The following is a 15,047-nucleotide window of genomic DNA, read 5'->3' as shown; positions in this document are numbered from 1 at the left end:
AATTTGGCCAGAGTCCAGGACTTAGTTTACGACCTCTGATGAGCTCACAGTACGAAGCAGAAAAGACTAATACTTCATATGTGTATTCTTATCCATTTCCTTTCTATTGTATTCTTTCTCACTGTTTCTTTCCATTTCTGTAACTTTCCATTCTTGTACTAACATTGCACAATCTACTGGCAATGTAGTTTAATTACTTTTTTATTTACAATTAATTTATACTTGAAATTCGTTCTCTGTGAATAGTTATAAATGGAAATTTTAGTTTTTTAATAAGTACAAAAAAAAAAAAAAAAGTCTGTAAGTTGAACTGTTTTTATGTGGCCTGTTTTGCAGAGAGGTTTCCTTTCACGTCTCATCAACTGCTACTCAAAAAATACTTTATAGCATTAATAAAATGGAAGTGGAGAGTATCTGATGACAGGAATATTATTTTCCTAGACCATAAGCTAACCTTGGTGTTTTAATATCATCACCTATGGTGGGTACATTAAGGTAACCTATGACCTTTTTGTTTGCATGCCAAACAGGTTTTTTTTGTGGTTGTTCCCTCTTACTACTAAGAAAAAACTCTTAATTTAATCCAAAGCAGTGTGGTTTTTAAATTACGTGAGAGAGCTATTAATCCACACTAGTAGCATTTATCATACTTAGCTGAGAGAAATATTCTAAATCAGCATTTTTCAACACTGAGGTGATGACTTCTCTGGGGACAAGATGAGGTCTTTTAAAAGAAGCTCAAGAAGAACCTAGGGAAAAAAAAGTTTTTAGTTCTTATTAGTCCATCTCTTCTGGGACCTACTAAGGGCTGAGCTATTTATTTATGGACCCACACTTATATCCTGTAAGCGTTTTGATTTCTGGGTCTCAAGAGCAGGAGAACAGCTGGTGAGCTGCTGTACTCTTCCTGGTGAGAATGAACAGCAGACGCAGTTGGTGGGGAAGTTGCTGTTCCAGTTCTTCTCAAGTGGGATAGGTCTCTCCTACCTACTGATGATCTCCTGTGTGCTTCATAGTGAAAGGAGACCTGTAGGTGAGAGCAGGACTGCTCAAAGGCTGGGTGATGGGCAGCATGTTGAAGACACCAGCCCTGTGCTGTGATCAGACAGCCCAGATGTTTGTACAGCTGCTGTGGCACAGGATTCATTCACCACGCTGGAGATGGCATTTTCATTCTATGTCCTCTATATCTCAGGGTGCATATATTTTCCTCATTGTTTTCTTAGATAAATTACTCCCCTAATTTAAGCATAAGGAAGAGTTTATAGACTCTTTATCAGCCGATACGACTGCCACAAATTAAAGAGGACTGGTCTGATGATAGTGTACAAGAAATAGATATATTTTATGCTAAAAAAGTATATATACTTTAGCGACTTCTGGGTTATCTGATGAGTTAGCCACCATCAGGATTCATGGCAGTGGTCATGACCTGTTACAGCCTGTGGCTAAGCAGTCAAAGTAAAGGGTTCTTGCCCTTGACATTCCCAAGTTAGAGGCAAACAAGGACAGGCGTACTTGTTTAAGCACTGGTAGTGGCATGCTCAACAATGAAAAGGGAAACATGGATGCATCAATGCAATTAAATTAGATGAAACAGACATGGAATGTATTAGTCATGGAAAAATCCCAGCTTCCAGCTCTTGAGGAGACAATTTCTGGAAGGCTATTTTTGTGATATGATTGACTTTTAAATGGAATCCACAGTGCTTTGAGAATTATCTGGAGGCCAGACCAGCAAAAACATTCAACTATCCTAGATCAGTGTTGGGAATAATTATGATCGTAAATGGCACTTCTAACATTTTCTTAAATGCCCCGCTACTTGGGAGCTCCTGTGATTGTCTTCTGTACTGCAGGCCAAGAGGGAAGACAGCGCCCTGTTTGCTTTTGCATGGATGAAGCAGGAATAAGTGGAAAGGTTTGGAAACATGTTGAGGAAGAAAATACCGTTGACATGGTGAGACAACAAAAGTAGCAAGAAGTTTAAAGCTTCATGTATAGCTAAGACACGCAGAGATCTACGCTGCTACCTATCAGGTTGTAAAAGCATGATAACAGTGCAACTTCTTTCTCTCCATCAGTAGTCACAGTTGCATTTGCTGCTACCTGATATCATAAGCCAAGCTGTTGAATTGTACTGAATGTTTCCTTTCTTTCCTTCTTTCTACTGGAAGCTTCATTGTTTACTTGAGATTTTGGGGAGCAGTGGAAGATTTTATCTTAATAGATTAAGAATTTTTCCATTGGGAAATGGATTCCTCTGTAATGGTTACAAGTGAATTCAAGTAGTAATTATAATAATACTGCGCACATGGACAGCTTGACTTTTCTCTGATTAAAGAGACTCATATTCATCAGATCTTTGAGAAATTTTATAACCTGTTGTATGTGTGGTGCTTTATAAACAGTGTTCATGCTCAATGATTACATGATGCAAAGAAACAGATGTGTTTTATAAACAGTTTTAACACTTTTGAAGGGAGCAAAATACTTTGAACAACACAATGAAAATATCAGACATTACAAGTCCAAGCCAATGGTCTAAATTAATATCATATTGTCTCCTCATGAAAAATAAGAGGCCTGACTGTGAAGCAACTTATTCAGATACTCCAATAGCATAACTCTCTTGACCTTATCAGAATTGTATGAGATTAATATCTGAGTAAAATGTGTTGAAACTTGAATGATATTTTTACTTTTCTGATGAGAAAGACAAAGGGACACAGAATATTTTTTGAAGTGAATACATTTTTCAAGCATCTTACAGCAAGCAGCAAAATTTAAAAGCAGAGATGTTTATTACGAAGTTTCCAATCTTGTGTTGCAGGGACCTATCAAAAGGCTTTGAAACTGTCAACATGGCCCCTTATAAGTTTATTACTTGCCTATGAGCTGGCATGTGTTTTAGATTTGTTAGAGGAAGTTTTCTAATGTACACTTTCAGTGTTTCTCTACTGTAAACAACTCTTAAATACAGAAAGTTGTACTGTGAGCCAAGTTGGACTTTTACTGGTCACCAGGGTCAACTGCAGAACCAAGCCTGACCTCCAATCTCTTACTCTAATTACTCACAGAACTAATTTATTTTTCATTTTTCAGGCCATTTGTCTTCTTGGAAACCACAGTGACTTATACGATTCCAAGAGTTGCACTTGGAAAAAATTATTGTAGCATGTTCGTCTGTATTTAGTTTTAACACGTGTTCATACCAGTGATTTATATATTACAAAAGGTGCTAGTTTATTTGAATTAGAAGACTTGGTGGCTCTGTTAGTGTTTGTGTCTGGAATATGTTCTTTTCAAGATGAATGTTCTTTGATTTTGACCTTTTTATGGCTTCCTAAGCATAGGTAATGTGCTACAGCTCATATATGTATATATGTGTGTATATATACATATATATGCAAAATTGTCATTTTTAAGATATTCAGTCAAATTTTCTACTGCTTTATATTGAGAATGGCACTGCTGTAACTTTATGAAAATGTAGTTTCTTTGAATTTGCACTAAACATAAATGTGGCTGTCCATTCAGTGAAAAAATTTTCTTTGCCACTACTGAAACTACAGTGGCCATATGATTTCCAGAATTTAGCAAATCATAGGCTGTGGTATACCAGCACTGTTTTTTCACCACTGAAGAAGAATTAAATTTCCTTTGTGGTACAGTACTATGTACACAGAATTATTCTGAACAATAACTAAAATTACACACACTGCTCATCATAAAATAGGGTGAATCATCTCTAATCTCTTTCTTCAAATTTGAGGACGTCTCATGGTATCTTGCATCCATACTGGTTCTTCTAGGAGCTTGCACTTGAGACACAAACAGGTGTAATTTCCCTCTTGTCTTGGGTTGCACTGGAAGAACACCCAGACACACAGGTCAGGGGGACCTGGTGGATGTCTGTGAAGTCTAGATTAGCCTCAGTCTTTCACTTACTAGGGCTGGACCTGCAGCCTGGTCTTAAGATAAGCTACTGGTCATCTTGTATCAAGAAAAGAGTAGGCTGGGAAGAGAAGGCTAAAAAGACTGCACTTGAGACCTTCTTACTGAGGGTCCTGACCTTTTTGAAGGTCAAATTTGCAAATGTATGACTTATTTTTCCTGGTTGCAGATTCACTGCTTTGGTATTGAAGCACATGCACTAACGTGCTGTATTTTTTTTTAATAAATCTATAAAAATATGCTTTGATAAATATCTTCTTGAATGACAGTAGTTTATACATCAATTACACTTCTGTCAAGCTATTTAATTTTTTTTTCCTTCATTTTCTAGTGCTAATCTTGGAACACAATGTCCAGGGAGACAGACTAAGAAGAATTTTGAGGTTTATTTCTAAAAGCATCCTAATTTCACTGTTGGTAGCTGCTGTGGGATTTGTTTGGAAGCTGTATGGAATGTACTTTTTACAGTTTTCCAGAGAAATGTCCAGAATGGGCATTCTCAGAGCCCTTACATTCTGTCTAGTTTAGCAGCCAAACCTGATTCCACTTTGGTATTTAAAGCTTTCTGGAGCTTCATCTGGGAGATGCAAATGGCATATTGCATCATAGCACTTTAAGTGTCTTTAGCAATCATATTTAAAACACGCACTACTTCTTAGTTTTCTTGGGGAAAAGGAAGAAAAAAATGTTATTCATACACAGTGGTAAGTCAGTGGGAGGAAGAGACCTTGAATTTCTTCATATGAGGAATGGAAAAAGGCTAATAATAAGCTGGAAAAATAGCTTATATGATTTAATGCTCTAGATGTTCTGCAGAAAGTGAGGGCTCAAAATCCCACTGGTGATTTAGGTTCTTCAAAGAGGCCCTTGAGAGACTTATTTTCCACTGATAAAAATGCTGTGATAGTCTACTGTGAAGATGTCTTTGAGGATCATTTGTCAGATCTGGTGTGAGATGCTTGCTAGGATGAAGCTGAGACCAAAGAACCTGCTTATGGTCACACAGAAACACTGTACAGCACTGCAGAATCTGGAAGATGCTGAGGACAGCAGTGAAATAAAGATGCCTGTTACACTTGTCCTGACCTGTGAGCGACGGGTAATATCTGAGGGGTCTTGGGTCATCACAGTAAATGAGCCTAAATGAGCCTACTCATTTCATTTTCCTTCTTGCAAGTTGTGCTATAGGCCTAACTATGCAAAATGTATACATGCAACAATTACTCATCTCTGTCTACTGAAAATGCATCTCCATTTATCACTTAAAAAATAAACAAATAATTCTAAAGTTAATATGTAAGGTCTATTGTGAGTCTAAGTAGGCAGCAAAATGCAAGAATTTATGTTCAAGAAAAGGAAACACCACAGAGAATTTTCAGAGATAAGAATAATAAAAAATGATGAGACATTCTGTTAGTCTCACTGAAAGAAACAGCTTAGGAAGAGAAAGTTTACAGATGGCTCAGAAGGAATACCAGATTCATTCTACTAGCAAAATGGTACTTGATGCAAATGTTAGCATGACAAGGTAAAATGTCATACGTTTTTCTTCTTCAAAGTAGAGCCACACCTAAGCATTGCATGAAAGGACTAAAGACTTCGGATCAAAGATTCTGAATATTCTTTTTTTTTTCTTTTTTTCTTTTTCTGTAAGACAGCATAGAAATTTCTGTAAGACAACTTCCAAAATATTGTTAGTGCTTTTCTGTTTCCCTGGAATATACTCCTAAAAATCTAATTCAAAATTTTTACTTTTTTCTACCTTTAGATCAAGGAAGGTAATCAAAGCATTACATTCTTTATTTCCAATGCCTTTGGCACATGGATGACTTTATACTCAATAAATGTCTGTATCTGTATATTGAGCATCAATGCCTAAGGTGTGGAGCCTGTTTTCTTTGCTTTAAGTTTAACCCATATATTTTTGCTTGCTTTGTCCATTCTTACCGTTCTTATTATTACACCTTGTGAGGTCAAGAAACAGAAAAGAGGAATATCTAACTGATTCCTGAAGATGCTGACCACCTGTTTTGCTGCAAATACAATGTAGGGATTCATTGTGTTTCAGATGAAGACTCACTAGTTTTATGACATTTACTAAATTACTGGATAAGTTCAGTCATTTCCCACAATTACTGTCAGTGAGTCAATGCAAAAGAAGAGGAAAATAATAAGAGAAAAAAAGGAATAAGCAACAAAAGGACCTTTAAAAGTGCAAATAGAAGGGAAGAACAATGGAAAAAATGAGAAAAAGGAAAAACAATCTACAGAAAGAGGAAAGAGTCAGAAAGTCAAAGGAGGTTTCAGAACAGGAATATTTTGAGGAGAAAGAACCAATATGTATAGAAATTGGAAATGCATACTAGGCAGGCGTACAGCTTTGGCTTAACAGCAAGAGAGCCTGAGGCCTGACTCAGTGTTGGATTCATATACCTCCCATATTGCTCAAAACTCAGATCCTGAATTTACTAGCTCAATCTGCATTTAATATTTAAGTTATTGAGACTGCAACAATGAATTCTCTTATTCTCAAACCAGACACAAAGCTGTGGCACAGCTCTGTTCCCACTTAACAAGGGAGTGCAGTCATGGGCCTAGTTTCAGTCCGCACAAGGATGAGATCAAGTCACTAAGTTTGGAAGGATATTTTAGCTCATCTGTTCAGCAGTTCTGGATCATTTGTATCCTGGGTTTTAGTTTGTGTTCTGTCAGCTTTTGTGTGTCCATTGCCCCTCTAATTATTAAGTCTGGGGATTGGACTGGATTGGATTTGAGCTGGGTTGCATCCATACTCATTTCCATTGTTGGCAAATCTTTGATCATTTCTCTCCCCAAGCAGATGGAAATATTTGTTTACTACAGTCTTATGACAGGAATCTTACAGAAAATAAAGTAATTTTACTTTAGACTGAAAGCGTCACAAAAGCTTGTGCCAGTAGGAAGAAGAGTAGACATCAACAAATGAAAAATCTTCATGTTACTTCCAAAAAAGGGGTGTTGTGTTAAAAATTCAGAGTGTAGTGGACTGCTTGTAACAACGTTTTTTTTTTTTCCACTCTGAAAAAAAAATACACCTTTTTCCATAGTTTCACAGAAGCTGATTTTTTTTTTCCCCTAAAACGTATTTTGTTGTTGAGTTTCTAATTCCTGTGCCAAAACAAGGATCTTGGTTTGAAGAAGTCTTCAAAACTTTGTTTAAAATCTATTTTGCAATCATTTCTTGGACTGATAATCAGCCATAGAAAAAGTGCATCAGTAGAGCTGCTAAGCCTTCTTGCTCATTCTATGGTGCAGAAGGGCCTGTGATTACAGCTGTACTTAAAAAAGAAAAAAAAAAAAAAAAGAAAAGAAAAGCAAAAAATGCACGTAAAATTGATGGGAATGATTCTGTAATATAATTTTTTCCTATGATTTGCTGGTGCACTTCTGGATAGCTGACCTAAGGTAGTATCCTTGTAGATAATAACCAGACTAAGGAGAATTACATAGCAGAAAGATTCCTTGGAGACTTATATATGGATTGTTGCTAAAGCAGATTTGTTACTGAGTGGGTAAGCTACCAGTTATTCTGTTTTCTGTTAGCTCAGAGGGGCTGTTGTTTTCTGAGCAGAGAAACCTTTATTTGCATTTACCATTAGTCTCTGAAATGAAGCAATTCCAGTTACTTACTACTGTTGTTGCTGCTGGCAAGAAAATTACTTTTACAAGTCATACAAATATAGTAGTACTATCTTCCTGAGGCTCGCTGTTCAGCACACCTTTACCTTATTTAACACTGGGACAATGCCAATTAGGACCACCCATTCTTGGAAATACAAAGGACCAGCACAAATTGGAAAAAGGTTTAATGTTGAATCATCATGCGGAATATCCAGTTCCAGTTCCTCAAGGCTACACTCACAGCAACCCACACGGGATGCTGGGTCACACAGAGAAGTTCTGAGCCTGTCTGCGGCCCTGATTCAGGAAAACATTTTTATTCAGAAATGGTGTTTAAATATATTCTAATAGCTAGCATGTGTTTTGAAGCCTGTTGACTTTAGTGGCTTTTAGAAACACGCCCAGAAGACTCTTGTGATCAAAGGACTAAACAAGAAGACAGCATCCTTCTCAAAAAAATTTTATGAAGGTTGTATGACTCTCTGCTAGACTTTCCTAGCTGCTTATTTTAAGTTACTTTGTCCTACTGACACTCCTGCAGCAATAGATAAGTTACTACTGTGTGTTCAGTTACGAAGATATAAAAGTGTTACAGTTTATTTATACCCTGTAGGAAGGTGAATAAAATTACTGCAGCAAAATGATCCCTATTTAGTGGTCAATATCAATTCAACAATTGATTAAAACAATTTCATTCTTCTGAAAAGATATAACAAAATGTGTGTATAGACCCAGCAAAGCCATGATTTCAAGTAGAAATTATGAGGTCACTTAATTGAATTCATAGACTTTTCACTCCTGCTGAGAATTTAATAAAAAGCACCCTTCACTGGTTTAGCTTTCTGGTATTTTTAATAGGTTCCAGCTCTAGTACAATTAGCAACTCTCCTATTACTTAACATGTTATCATGGTATGATGCTACTGACAATTCTGACAATCTCTAGTAATAAATCCAGCAGTCAGGTATTTAAATTTGCTCTGATTTAATATGTGAATAAAACATCATATTGAGAGGAAGAAACTGAAAGACTGTTATGCTAGTGCCACATTCAGTAACTACAGCTATTTGGAAGAAGTTTACTGTTTCCATAAAGTAAATCAAGGAAGATAAGTGTGATGTTTATTTCTGTGCAGAAAAGAGACCTCTGTCTTGCAAAGTTAGAATTTATTTCAGTCAGAAAAATTGTATTCATTTTTGGAGGTTTTTTTCATAGTATTTCAAGCCCTTTTCACAGCATTATTCATAAAATAGTAGTTTAGGTTGGAGGTGATGTTAAAAATTATCTAGTTCCAACCTTCCTGCCATAGGCAGGGTTGTCAGTCATTAGATCAGGTTGCCCAGAATCCCATCCAACCCTGCCTTGAATGCCTCTAAGGCTGGGGCACCCACAACCTCTCTAGGCAGCCTGTACCAATGCCTCACTATCCTGAGTAAAGACTTTCTTCCTAACTTCTAACTTAAATCTATTTTCTTTCAGTTTAAAGTCATATCCTTCTTGTTCTACAATTATCAGACCATTTAAAAAGTGCTCTTGCTTATGAGCTCCCTTCAAGTACTGGAAGACTGCAGTGAGGTCTCCCTGGAGCCTTCTCTTTTCCAAGCTAAACAAGCTGAACTGCCTCAACCTGCATAAATTGGAGAAGTGTTTCAGTCCCCTGATCATCTTTGTGGCCTTCCTCTGGACCCATTCCAATGGTTCCACATCCTTCCTGTACTGGGGACCACTGGCCTGGACATACTAATTCAGGTGGGTCCTTGTATGAGCAGGGTAGAGGTACATGATGAACTTCTTTGCCCTGCTGATCACTCTTCTTCTGATGCAGCCCAGAGTAGCACTGGCCTTTCAGCTGCTAGAGGACACAGCTAGATCATATTGAGCCTTTCGTCCATTAGGCCCCCCCTAGTCCTTCTCCACAGCACTGCTCTATGAGTTTTTCTCTCAGTCTGTACTTGTATTTGGGATAGCCTCTGCTGAACTGCAACATCTTGCAATTGGCCTTGTCGAACCTCATTAGTATCTCATATGACTACTTTTTGAGTGTGTCCCTTTGGTAGGCATCTCTCCCTTCTACTGTGTCAACTGCACCACTCAGCTTTGTGTCATCAGTAAACTTGCTGAGGGTACACTCAATCCCACTGTCTGTGTCATTAGAAAGATATTGAAGAGCACTGCCAGGATGGACCTCTGGGAAACACCACTAATGACCTCCTCCAGCTGGACCTAAAGCTGTTGACAACGTCTCCGGTTGCAAACATCCAACCAGTTCTTTATCCACCAAGCAGTGCAGCCTTCAAAACCATATCTTTATAATTTAGATATAAAGATGTGGGGCAGGTGCAGGACCACGTCAGGGGTCTTGCACAAATCCAGGTAGATGCTGCCCTTCTTTTGTTCACAGTGTTGTCTCTCCATCTTAGGCCTTCAATTTGGTCAGGCACGATCATCCCTTAGTGAATCCACACTAGCTGTCTCAGATCACCTCCTCATCTTCTATGTGTCTCATCTCTTTCAGGAGGATCTGCTCCATGATCTACCCAGACAGTTCATACAAATACTAATTGGATTTCTGATTTTTCTTTGGTTATAATTTATTCTATCAGGTGACTATATCCTTTCTGTCTGTAAGTTTATGAAAATTCAAAATCTGCTATTTCTTGGTCTAGCTAATGAGGATTATATAGAAAACACTTTTCCCAAATTTCAACTATAATCCAGAAGTCTTCCAAAACATCCATGCAAAAATTTTCCAGAAAAAGTCAGTGTGCTGAAGTGCTCATCAGGGTTTGGGAAGGTTCTGGACATTTACATGATGTTTGAGAACTTCACAGTTACACAACTGCTAAAACTAAAACATTTTCCAGGACTCGGTGTCATATTGTGATGCATAAACCATTGCCGAAAATTAGGATTCAAGATGAAAGCTAACATGACATGATTATCTAACACCTGCCTATGCTGAAATTCTTACACCTTTCTCTGGTATTTACATCTGGTATTTACAACTATAACAGAGAAAGTACTGACCTCTACATCTGAATGGCAGAACAACTGAATGTCAGATGTTCAGCTTGCTTTGAGATCGTTGATATTGATTATGCTTTAGAAGTATTTCCCATGATAGTAGCTGTGAATGTACAGGTTGAGCAAAAGAGCACGTTACTTAGCTATTATTCTGTTGATTTTTTGAGATTAATCATATGCTTTTTGCATCTGTGGGTAATGTATATTTTTCATCAACTGAGATAATGTCATGAAGAATCATATTTGGCATGGAAGCATGTCACAAATCTTGGTTCAAATTATATGGAACAAATTATATTCTGTAGGATAGTGTGGTTTCTTTTCCTTTTGTTTGTTCCTCTTGGCATAGTAGTACAATTTTATGTGGCTGAAAGATATGTACCTGTGACTTTTTTTTTACAAATAACGATTAGAAATAGTAAAATAGTGAAATTAGAAATAATCGAATGTGGAGAAAATGCCCAGCCACCCAAGCCACTAAATCCTATTGAATTCCAATCTGGAGATTTTGAAATTGGACTCATTCAGACCTACTGTCATCTTCCCAAAGGGGAAGTGGTTTTCATGCCTGTAATAACACTGCTGGGATTCCTCCAAGAGAAAAAGAACCTTATATTCTTGCTGATGATTTTTGTTTTTATCTGACATGACCATAATTTGAAGGAGAAATAGAATATAACTAGAGATCTCCTAGTAATGGTGGAGAGGTAGTAAGGCTGTGCCTGAATGGAAATACCGAGGAAGGGATAGCAGTTAATGTGATTTTGAAAGTCAATAATTTTGTTTGTCAGTGAAAAGGACTCAAGAACGTTTATGCTTTTTGTAGGATGTGTAAGTGAAATATTGCAGATTTTGCTTATCTGTGCTTGCATCGATTCTGCAAATTGTCTTTCCTCCATAAGTGAAAAGGTTTTTAGACCAAGAAGAAAAGACAGCAGGAGACAATGAAGTATTTTATTATTCTCTCAGCACCTTAGTTCTCTCCCTGTATTTCCAAAGGAACAATTAATGTGGAATGAACATGTGCAAAGAACACAAGATCCACATGAAAGGGCACCAAGCATCCTGTTTGTGAATAGTTGTCATGTAGTTGCAGCCAGCTGCCAGCATGTAGCAATGATTTATGCTTTGGCTACCATTTGCTTGCTTTACTTGTGATTGGCTCTTAATCCTGCCTAGATGGAACAATTGGGCTGCTTTCAAAAGACATGGCACTTGAAATGGAGCAACTGCTAATGCCTTTCTTAATCATCCATCAGCTGAAGAGCTCTAATCAATGTGTTTCTAATACTGATCATCAAATCGTGAAGATAGTGTAGGCTGACAGAAAGAGGCAGCTACAAGGTACCTACTTAAGCCAGACTGTCATACTGATTTTTCTGCTGTGCTGACAGCAACTTCAATTAAGAAAGAATTTGAAAAAGATGTTTTACCTTGCCAAAGTGTGCAATAGAAGGTACAGAGAAAAAGGAAAATTCTGTGAAGAGAATGTGTCATCGGTGATCTAGGCTGGGGAACAATGAAATTTTGACTGTTTGCATGAGGCCTCTGCTTAAGTGGCCAAAAATAGTTACATGTAATTACCAAGTTTTCAGCTGAATAATTTGGCAGGGTTATAAAACATGTGCAGAGGCTTTCAATCGCCTCATGTGGTCTTTGTGCTTGTGAAGGGTGAGAAACACTTAAACTGAAACAGTCCTGATGTATGGGTTTCTCTGCTGGACCAGCATTTTTAACTTAGTTTCCAAAGCTCAATTACTTTTTAGTTGGGAGGTTTTGCTAATTAATTCCTAGCTTACAAAAGCAAGCAAACAAAACAAGGACAACAAAAACCTTCCTAAGGGTAGGTTAAAAATTAAAAAAAAAAACACAACAAACACGCATACAAAATAAACAACCCTTTAAAATGTTTTATAAAGTGTTGTTTCTGTGAGTAAAAGGCCTTGGGTAAGACAAATTCTATCTGTTCAGCTGAACAGCAGTACTTGTCTATTGCTGAATCATACATAAAGTATATAGGATAGTGTACTAGGTATCTGACCTGAAAATAATATCTGTAGCATGTAGTATACCTATACATTTAACGGCGATCTGAAAATGTATGCAGGAGGAAAACCCATTCTCCTTTTCTTTTCTTTTTTTTTTTTTTTAAATCCAAATTTATTTTTGTCCAAAAAGGATTACAAAATAGCACAGTTCCAAATATCCCATCTTAGCTTTCTATTACATTTAGACGGAAAGTTTGAAAAACACCATTAATTTCAGACAGGATTCTAGGCTAAATGTAGCAAATTTGAAGAATTTTCTGTGCGCATGTGTGTCTTTGGTGAACAACTTCATTGCTCAGAAATGTCTGTTGTATCTGTAACATAATTATATTTTTTATTATTCATTTTATTCATTATTTGTATTTATTGCTTATATTTATTATTTTATTTATTATTTGAATTCTCTTTCCATCAACTGCTAACTGACTGGGAAACTGTCACAGCACTAATTCTTGGACTAACAGTTTGAGTCTTATCCTGTGTTCTGCTGAAAAAAGATCCAGGTTGGAGTTAAAGAAGATATTCCATTAAAAAAAAAGTCATTCATATGAAATGTTACGTGTAGGAATTATTGTAAGGCAATTTTAAGTTGGCTTTTTTCCATATAAAAAGACCTCTGGTAAGGAGTATAATTAAGCCCCTCCAGAAAACCTGTTTATGATTTTCTTAGCTCAGAATAAGCAAGAATTGTAATGATTAGTGGAGGATTTATTTTTCCAAGTTGAAAGTGAAACTATTCATTTGAGGAACTGAGAAAATTTGTTCAACTTGTGTTTTTTAAGTAAGCTACTTTCTCTACCATTCACTTAACTACAGAGATTGTTTTTAAAACAACAAATACAGAACTTGTACATGTGCTTCTTTAAAAATGATTTGTATAAAGCAACCTAGATATTTAGGTTGCACTGAAAGCTCCTATTTATTTCCATACAGCTACAGCAGATACAAAGCGCACAATAACATTAGTAAGTAGAGCGAACTCTCAGCTGCAAAACACAAATTTTTGATGTAGTTACCACCATTGGCTATGCATTGCCACCAGTGATGACCAAAACCCTGCATACTGCCTGACAAGACAAGGGGAAATGGCCTTAAGTTGTGCTGGGTAAGTTTAGGTTGGATATTAGGAAACACTTCTTTAAAGAAAGGGTTAAGCACTAGAGTAGGCTCCCCAGGAGGTGGCTGAGTCACCATTCCTGGGTGTGTTTAAAAACCTTTTGGAGGGTTGTGAGAATTAAGATAGAATGGTTAGGTTGTGGTTGGACTTGATGATCTTTAAAGTTTTTTGCAACCTGAGTGATTCTGTGATTCTGTGATTCTGCCCTTGTCAAAATCTGCACCAGCAGACCATGTCTCTGTCACTGCTGCTGAAATGCACCATCCCTCACCACACTGCACTCATCCGCACTTCTATCCATGTAAGGTGCCATTTTATCAGACTGTCCCTCTGCTGCTATCTGTCACATGGAACAAAATGTAATGGGTTGCTGGTGGGAAGATTCAGTTTCATCTGTCTTTGACATCGTGGGCCAGCATAATAAAATAGGAGGCATTACTTTTAGACCAGCCTTTATATTCCACCAAAGATTCTCCTCGGTGCAAGAATAGTGAAGCTTTGTCAAAGTAGATACCATGCAGAATATTTATTTTCTATACTAATTCAGTAGCCATTTTGTCATCCTACAACAGTAAACTAGAGAAAGAATGAGATAGTAAGCTTGCAGTTGGATACATGAAAAATATTCTTCACAAGAATGGTAAAATAAAACCAGAAAGCAACAAATGAGTAAAAACTCCATATTAAAAGCCAAGAAAAATCAGTGTGTGTCCAGGAGTGACATGACAGGATCACATAGATAAATCCGATTCCTTTCCTTCAAAAAAATCATAAGAAACTTGATTGAAAATATTTTATTACCATGCTGCAGCTTCAGAGAAGCTCCCAACAAAAACCTTAAAATGCTGTTAAAGCTCTTGTCTCTTTTTCCAACTGAAAGAGATAAGAAAAAGCAGAGATATTTTAAGAACTGATGTTTTTTCTTATTTTTTTTCTTCTTTTTCTGCTCCCAAGAAATTCTCCAAAAAAGTTTAGGAATGAATTTCCTGGCTCAGATTCTTTTAAGTTTTATTGGAATACTATGGAATGCATTATTATAGTATCATTGTTTTCTGATGAATTTTAAATTGATTGTATTAGGTTATACAAAATTTGAATATTAAGAATGTTGACTTTCAATGTAAAATGTGTTTTTTCCTTTTTTTCTTTTCTATTGGAAATAATACAATGAAAAAAATCAGACTAAAGGAATATTTTATGTATACTTTAAAAAACAAATAAGATGTTGATCAGTACTATGT

The sequence above is a fragment of the Centrocercus urophasianus genome, unplaced genomic scaffold (assembly GCF_019232065.1).
Source record: "Centrocercus urophasianus isolate 14NV4802_14NV808 unplaced genomic scaffold, USGS_Curo_1.0 seq_25, whole genome shotgun sequence".
In the NCBI taxonomy this organism is placed as follows: Eukaryota; Metazoa; Chordata; class Aves; order Galliformes; family Phasianidae; genus Centrocercus; species Centrocercus urophasianus.
Note: the sequence above shows the minus strand (reverse complement) of the source record.